At 32.6% G+C, this 8,749-nt stretch overlaps 1 non-coding gene across 1 annotated transcript; it reads right to left on the bottom strand.

Moving 5' to 3' along the window:
• Positions 1-8,134: 8,134 nt before the first annotated feature.
• On the bottom strand, positions 8,135-8,206 carry TRNAG-UCC (transfer RNA glycine (anticodon UCC)). Its single transcript has one exon. It is a non-coding gene; the product is annotated as a tRNA-Gly (tRNA).
• Between the last annotated feature and the right edge of the window lie 543 nt (positions 8,207-8,749).

Below are 8,749 nucleotides of genomic sequence, written 5' to 3'. Positions count from 1 at the left end.
ATGATCTTAAAAATTGAATACAAACTATGCGTTGGCCGGGAATCGAACCCGGGTCAACTGCTTGGAAGGCAGCTATGCTCACCACTATTCCACCAACTCTTCCTGGTTTTTAAAAGGGCATTTGTTAGTCAAATCTGTAAGCCACAACACCTGATTGTATGATTTCAATGCTCTACACTGTTAATCCATTAATTGACTGCAATGCACTTCTTTTGATGATGGAAAATATTAATACAATGCACAAATTAGGTTAAAAATGCAAATGAATAAATAAACATGATGTACACTGAAGTCCACTTTTTGGCACTTTTGGAAAAGAGTATTTGAATCAAATGTTAAAGAAGATAATAGGAAAATATATTTAATAGCCTAATTTACATAAGACTATTTAGAGTTGGATATTTTTAAGATGCCATAAATCTAGTATTCTGTGAATGACAGAGCCATGACTCTGTCCATACCCCATAAGTGCTACACATACCAAGAAAGCTTCCCATTTGTTGAAAGGGCATTTCTTGGTCAGTGTATTCCTGATTTCTTCAAAACAAGAAACATTCTCTAAGGAGCTTATGATCTTAAAAAATGAAAAGAATACACTGTTAATCCAGTAATTGACTGCAATGCACTTCTTCTGATGATGGAAAATATTAATACAATGCACAAAATAGGTTTAAAATGTAAATGAATAAATAAACATGATGTCCACTGAAGTCCACATTTTGGCACTTTTGGAAAAGAGAATTTGAATCACATGCTAAAGCAGATAATAGGAAAATATATTTAATAGCCTAATTTACATAAGACTATTCAGAGCTGGATATTTTTAAGATGCCATAAATCTAGTATTCTCTGAATGACAAAGCCATGACTCTGTCCATATCCCATAAGTGCTACACATACCAACAAAGCTTCCCATTTGTTGAAAGGGCATTTCTTGGTCAGTGTATTCCTGATTTCTTCAAAACAAGAAACATTCTCTAAGGAGCTTATGATCTTAAAAAATGAAAAGAATACACTGTTAATCCAGTAATTGACTGCAATGCACTTCTTTTGATGATGGAAAATATTAATACAATGCACAAAATAGGTTTAAAATGTAAATGAATAAATAAACATGATGTCCACTGAAGTCCACTTTTTGGCTCTTTTGGAAAAGAGAATTTGAATCACATGCTAAAGCAGATAATAGGAAAATATATTTAATAGCCTAATTTACATAAGACTATTCAGAGCTGGATATTTTTAAGATGCCATAAATCTAGTATTCTCTGAATGACAAAGCCATGACTCTGTCCATATCCCATAAGTGCTACACATTCCAAGAAAGCTTCCCATTTGTTGAAAGGGCATTTCTTGGTCAGTGTATTCCTGATTTCTTCAAAACAAGAAACATTCTCTAAGGAGCTTATGATCTTAAATTAAAATTAATACAATGCACAAAATAGGTTTAAAATGTAAATGAATAAATAAACATGATGTCCACTGAAGTCCACTTTTTGGCACTTTTGGAAAAGAGAATTTGAATCACATGCTAAAGCAGATAATAGGAAAATATATTTAATAGCCTAATTTACATAAGACTATTCAGAGCTGGATATTTTTAAGATGCCATAAATCTAGTATTCTCTGAATGACAAAGCCATGACTCTGTCCATATCCCATAAGTGCTACACATACCAACAAAGCTTCCCATTTGTTGAAAGGGCATTTCTTGGTCAGTGTATTCCTGATTTCTTCAAAACAAGAAACATTCTCTAAGGAGCTTATGATCTTAAAAAATGAAAAGAATACACAAGAAAAATCATGCGTTGGCCAGTGCGACACATACCAACAAAGCTTCCCATTTTTTGAAAGGGCATTTCTTGGTCAGTGTATTCCTAATTCCTTCAAAACAAGAATAATTCTCTAAGGAGTTTATGATCTTAAAAATTGAATACAAACTATGCGTTGGCCGGGAATCGAACCCGGGTCAACCACCAACGCTTCCTGGTTTTCAAAAGGGCATTTGTTAGTCAAATCTGTTAGCCACAACACCTGATTGTATGATTTCAATGCTCTACACTGTTAATCCATTAATTGACTGCACTTCTTTTGATGATGGAAAATATTAATACAATGCACAAATTAGGTTAAAAATGCAAATGAATAAATAAACATGATGTACACTGAAGTCCACTTTTTGGCACTTTTGGAAAAGAGAATTTGAATCAAATGTTAAAGCAGATAATAGGAAAATATATTTAATAGCCTAATTTACATAAGACTATTCAGAGTTGGATATTTTTAAGATGCCATAAATCTAGTATTCTGTGAATGACAAAGCCATGACTCTGTCCATACCCCATAAGTGCTACACATACCAAGAAAGCTTCCCATTTGTTGAAAGGGCATTTCTTGGTCAGTGTATTCCTGATTTCTTCAAAACAAGAAACATTCTCTAAGGAGCTTATGATCTTAAAAAATGAAAAGAATACACTGTTAATCCAGTAATTGACTGCAATGCACTTCTTTTGATGATGGAAAAAATTAATACAATGCACAAAATAGGTTTAAAATGTAAATGAATAAATAAACATGATGTCCACTGAAGTCCACTTTTTGGCACTTTTGGAAAAGAGAATTTGAATCACATGCTAAAGCAGATAATAGGAAAATATATTTAATAGCCTAATTTACATAAGACTATTCAGAGCTGGATATTTTTAAGATGCCATAAATCTAGTATTCTCTGAATGACAAAGCCATGACTCTGTCCATATCCCATAAGTGCTACACATACCAACAAAGCTTCCCATTTGTTGAAAGGGCATTTCTTGGTCAGTGTATTCCTGATTTCTTCAAAACAAGAAACATTCTCTAAGGAGCTTATGATCTTAAAAAATGAAAAGAATACACTGTTAATCCAGTAATTGACTGCAATGCACTTCTTTTGATGATGGAAAATATTAATACAATGCACAAAATAGGTTTAAAATGTAAATGAATAAATAAACATGATGTCCACTGAAGTCCACATTTTGGCACTTTTGGAAAAGAGAATTTGAATCACATGCTAAAGCAGATAATAGGAAAATATATTTAATAGCCTAATTTACATAAGATTATTCAGAGCTGGATATTTTTAAGATGCCATAAATCTAGTATTCTCTGAATGACAAAGCCATGACTCTGTCCATATCCCATAAGTGCTACACATACCAACAAAGCTTCCCATTTGTTGAAAGGGCATTTCTTGGTCAGTGTATTCCTGATTTCATCAAAACAAGAAACATTCTCTAAGGAGCTTATGATCTTAAAAAATGAAAAGAATACACAAGAAAAATCATGCGTTGGCCAGTGCGACACATACCAACAAAGCTTCCCGTTTTTTGAAAGGGCATTTCTTGGTCAGTGTATTCCTAATTCCTTCAAAACAAGAATAATTCTCTAAGGAGTTTATGATCTTAAAAATTGAATACAAACTATGCGTTGGCCGGGAATCGAACCCGGGTCAACCACCAATGCTTCCTGGTTTTCAAAAGGGCATTTGTTAGTCAAATCTGTAAGCCACAACACCTGATTGTATGATTTCAATGCTCTACACTGTTAATCCATTAATTGACTGCAATGCACTTCTTTTGATGATGGAAAATATTAATACAATGCACAAATTAGGTTAAAAATGCAAATGAATAAATAAACATGATGTACACTTAAGTCCACTTTTTGGCACTTTTGGAAAAGAGAATTTGAATCAAATGTTAAAGCAGATAATAGGAAAATATATTTAATAGCCTAATTTACATAAGACTATTCAGAGTTGGATATTTTTAAGATGCCATAAATCTAGTATTCTGTGAATGACAAAGCCATGACTCTGTCCATACCCCATAAGTGCTACACATACCAAGAAAGCTTCCCATTTGTTGAAAGGGCATTTCTTGGTCAGTGTATTCCTGATTTCTTCAAAACAAGAAACATTCTCTAAGGAGCTTATGATCTTAAAAAATGAAAAGAATACACTGTTAATCCAGTAATTGACTGCAATGCACTTCTTTTGATGATGGAAAATATTAATACAATGCACAAAATAGGTTTAAAATGTAAATGAATAAATAAACATGATGTCCACTGAAGTCCACATTTTGGCACTTTTGGAAAAGATAATTTGAATCACATGCTAAAGCAGATAATAGGAAAATATATTTAATAGCCTAATTTACATAAGACTATTCAGAGCTGGATATTTTTAAGATGCCATAAATCTAGTATTCTCTGAATGACAAAGCCATGACTCAGTCCATATCCCATAAGTGCTACACATACCAACAAAGCTTCCCATTTGTTGAAAGGGCATTTCTTGGTCAGTGTATTCCTGATTTCTTCAAAACAAGAAACATTCTCTAAGGAGCTTATGATCTTAAAAAATGAAAAGAATACACTGTTAATCCAGTAATTGACTGCAATGCACTTCTTTTGATGATGGAAAATATTAATACAATGCACAAAATAGGTTTAAAATGTAAATGAATAAATAAACATGATGTCCACTGAAGTCCACTTTTTGGCTCTTTTGGAAAAGAGAATTTGAATCGCATGCTAAAGCAGATAATAGGAAAATATATTTAATAGCCTAATTTACATAAGACTATTCAGAGCTGGATATTTTTAAGATGCCATAAATCTAGTATTCTCTGAATGACAAAGCCATGACTCTGTCCATATCCCATAAGTGCTACACATACCAAGAAAGCTTCCCATTTGTTGAAAGGGCATTTCTTGGTCAGTGTATTCCTGATTTCTTCAAAACAAGAAACATTCTCTAAGGAGCTTATGATCTTAAAAAATGAAAAGAATACACTGTTAATCCAGTAATTGACTGCAATGCACTTCTTTTGATGATGGAAAATATTAATACAATGCACAAAATAGGTTTAAAATGTAAATGAATAAATAAACATGATGTCCACTGAAGTCCACTTTTTGGCACTTTTGGAAAAGAGAATTTGAATCACATGCTAAAGCAGATAATAGGAAAATATATTTAATAGCCTAATTTACATAAGACTATTCAGAGCTGGATATTTTTAAGATGCCATAAATCTAGTATTCTCTGAATGACAAAGCCATGACTCTGTCCATATCCCATAAGTGCTACACATACCAACAAAGCTTCCCATTTGTTGAAAGGGCATTTCTTGGTCAGTGTATTCCTGATTTCTTCAAAACAAGAAACATTCTCTAAGGAGCTTATGATCTTAAAAAATGAAAAGAATACACAAGAAAAATCATGCGTTGGCCAGTGCGACACATACCAACAAAGCTTCCCGATTTTTGAAAGGGCATTTCTTGGTCAGTGTATTCCTAATTCCTTCAAAACAAGAATAATTCTCTAAGGAGTTATACCACCAACCACCAACGCTTCCTGGTTTTTAAAAGGGCATTTGTTAGTCAAATCTGTAAGCCACAACACCTGATTGTATGATTTCAATGCTCTACACTGTTAATCCATTAATTGACTGCAATGCACTTCTTTTGATGATGGAAAATATTAATACAATGCACAAATTAGGTTAAAAATGCAAATGAATAAATAAACATGATGTACACTGAAGTCCACTTTTTGGCACTTTTGGAAAAGAGTATTTGAATCAAATGTTAAAGCAGATAATAGGAAAATATATTTAATAGCCTAATTTACATAAGACTATTTAGAGTTGGATATTTTTAAGATGCCATAAATCTAGTATTCTGTGAATGACAAAGCCATGACTCTGTCCATACCACATAAGTGCTACACATACCAAGAAAGCTTCCCATTTGTTGAAAGGGCATTTCTTGGTCAGTGTATTCCTGATTTCTTCAAAACAAGAAACATTCTCTAAGGAGCTTATGATCTTAAAAAATGAAAAGAATACACTGTTAATCCAGTAATTGACTGCAATGCACTTCTTTTGATGATGGAAAATATTAATACAATGCACAAATTAGGTTAAAAATGCAAATGAATAAATAAACATGATGTACACTGAAGTCCACATTTTGGCACTTTTGGAAAAGAGTATTTGAATCAAATGTTAAAGCAGATAATAGGAAAATATATTTAATAGCCTAATTTACATAAGACTATTTAGAGTTGGATATTTTTAAGATGCCATAAATCTAGTATTCTGTGAATGACAAAGCCATGACTCTGTCCATACCCCATAAGTGCTACACATACCAAGAAAGCTTCCCATTTGTTGAAAGGGCATTTCTTGGTCAGTGTATTCCTGATTTCTTCAAAACAAGAAACATTCTCTAAGGAGCTTATGATCTTAAAAAATGAAAAGAATACACTGTTAATCCAGTAATTGACTGCAATGCACTTCTTTTGATGATGGAAAATATTAATACAATGCACAAAATAGGTTTAAAATGTAAATGAATAAATAAACATGATGTCCACTGAAGTCCACTTTTTGGCACTTTTGGAAAAGAGAATTTGAATCACATGCTAAAGCAGATAATAGGAAAATATATTTAATAGCCTAATTTACATAAGACTATTCAGAGCTGGATATTTTTAAGATGCCATAAATCTAGTATTCTCTGAATGACAAAGCCATGACTCTGTCCATATCCCATAAGTGCTACACATACCAACAAAGCTTCCCATTTGTTGAAAGGGCATTTCTTGGTCAGTGTATTCCTGATTTCTTCAAAACAAGAAACATTCTCTAAGGAGCTTATGATCTTAAAAAATGAAAATAATACACTGTTAATCCAGTAATTGACTGCAATGCACTTCTTTTGATGATGGAAAATATTAATACAATGCACAAAATAGGTTTAAAATGTAAATGAATAAATAAACATGATGTCCACTTTTTGGCACTTTTGGAAAAGAGAATTTGAATCACATGCTAAAGCAGATAATAGGAAAATATATTTAATAGCCTAATTTATATAAGACTATTCAGAGCTGGATATTTTTAAGATGCCATAAATCTAGTATTCTCTGAATGACAAAGCCATGACTCTGTCCATATCCCATAAGTGCTACACATACCAACAAAGCTTCCCATTTGTTGAAAGGGCATTTCTTGGTCAGTGTATTCCTGATTTCTTCAAAACAAGAAACATTCTCTAAGGAGCTTATGATCTTAAAAAATGAAAAGAATACACTGTTAATCCAGTAATTGACTGCAATGCACTTCTTTTGATGATGGAAAATATTAATACAATGCACAAAATAGGTTTAAAATGTAAATGAATAAATAAACATGATGTCCACTGAAGTCCACTTTTTGGCTCTTTTGGAAAAGAGAATTTGAATCACATGCTAAAGCAGATAATAGGAAAATATATTTAATAGCCTAATTTACATAAGACTATTCAGAGCTGGATATTTTTAAGATGCCATAAATCTAGTATTCTCTGAATGACAAAGCCATGACTCTGTCCATATCCCATAAGTGCTACACATACCAAGAAAGCTTCCCATTTGTTGAAAGGGCATTTCTTGGTCAGTGTATTCCTGATTTCTTCAAAACAAGAAACATTCTCTAAGGAGCTTATGATCTTAAAAAATGAAAAGAATACACTGTTAATCCAGTAATTGACTGCAATGCACTTCTTTTGATGATGGAAAATATTAATACAATGCACAAAATAGGTTTAAAATGTAAATGAATAAATAAACATGATGTCCACTGAAGTCCACTTTTTGGCACTTTTGGAAAAGAGAATTTGAATCACATGCTAAAGCAGATAATAGGAAAATATATTTAATAGCCTAATTTACATAAGACTATTCAGAGCTGGATATTTTTAAGATGCCATAAATCTAGTATTCTCTGAATGACAAAGCCATGACTCTGTCCATATCCCATAAGTGCTACACATACCAACAAAGCTTCCCATTTGTTGAAAGGGCATTTCTTGGTCAGTGTATTCCTGATTTCTTCAAAACAAGAAACATTCTCTAAGGAGCTTATGATCTTAAAAAATGAAAAGAATACACAAGAAAAATCATGCGTTGGCCAGTGCGACACATACCAACAAAGCTTCCCGTTTTTTGAAAGGGCATTTCTTGGTCAGTGTATTCCTAATTCCTTCAAAACAAGAATAATTCTCTAAGGAGTTTATGATCTTAAAAATTGAATACAAACTATGTGTTGGCTGGGAATCGAACCCAGGTCAACTGCTTGGAAGGCAGCTATGCTCACCACTATACCACCAACGCTTCCTGGTTTTTAAAAGGGCATTTGTTAGTCAAATCTGTAAGCCACAACACCTGATTGTATGATTTCAATGCTCTACACTGTTAATCCATTAATTGACTGCAATGCACTTCTTTTGATGATGGAAAATATTAATACAATGCACAAATTAGGTTAAAAATGCAAATGAATAAATAAACATGATGTACACTGAAGTCCACTTTTTGGCACTTTTGGAAAAGAGAATTTGAATCAAATGTTAAAGCAGATAATAGGAAAATATATTTAATAGCCTAATTTACATAAGACTATTCAGAGTTGGATATTTTTAAGATGCCATAAATCTAGTATTCTGTGAATGACAAAGCCATGACTTTGTCCATACCCCATAAGTGCTACACATACCAAGAAAGCTTCCCATTTGTTGAAAGGGCATTTCTTGGTCAGTGTATTCCTGATTTCTTCAAAACAAGAAACATTCTCTAAGGAGCTTATGATCTTAAAAAATGAAAAGAATACACTGTTAATCCAGTAATTGACTGCAATGCACTTCTTTTGATGATGGA

The sequence above is a fragment of the Taudactylus pleione genome, unplaced genomic scaffold (genome assembly GCF_031769625.1).
Source record: "Taudactylus pleione unplaced genomic scaffold, aTauple2 ptg000467l, whole genome shotgun sequence".
NCBI classification, from domain to species: domain Eukaryota; kingdom Metazoa; phylum Chordata; class Amphibia; order Anura; family Myobatrachidae; genus Taudactylus; species Taudactylus pleione.
This window is presented reverse-complemented; position numbering and strand designations above follow the sequence as displayed.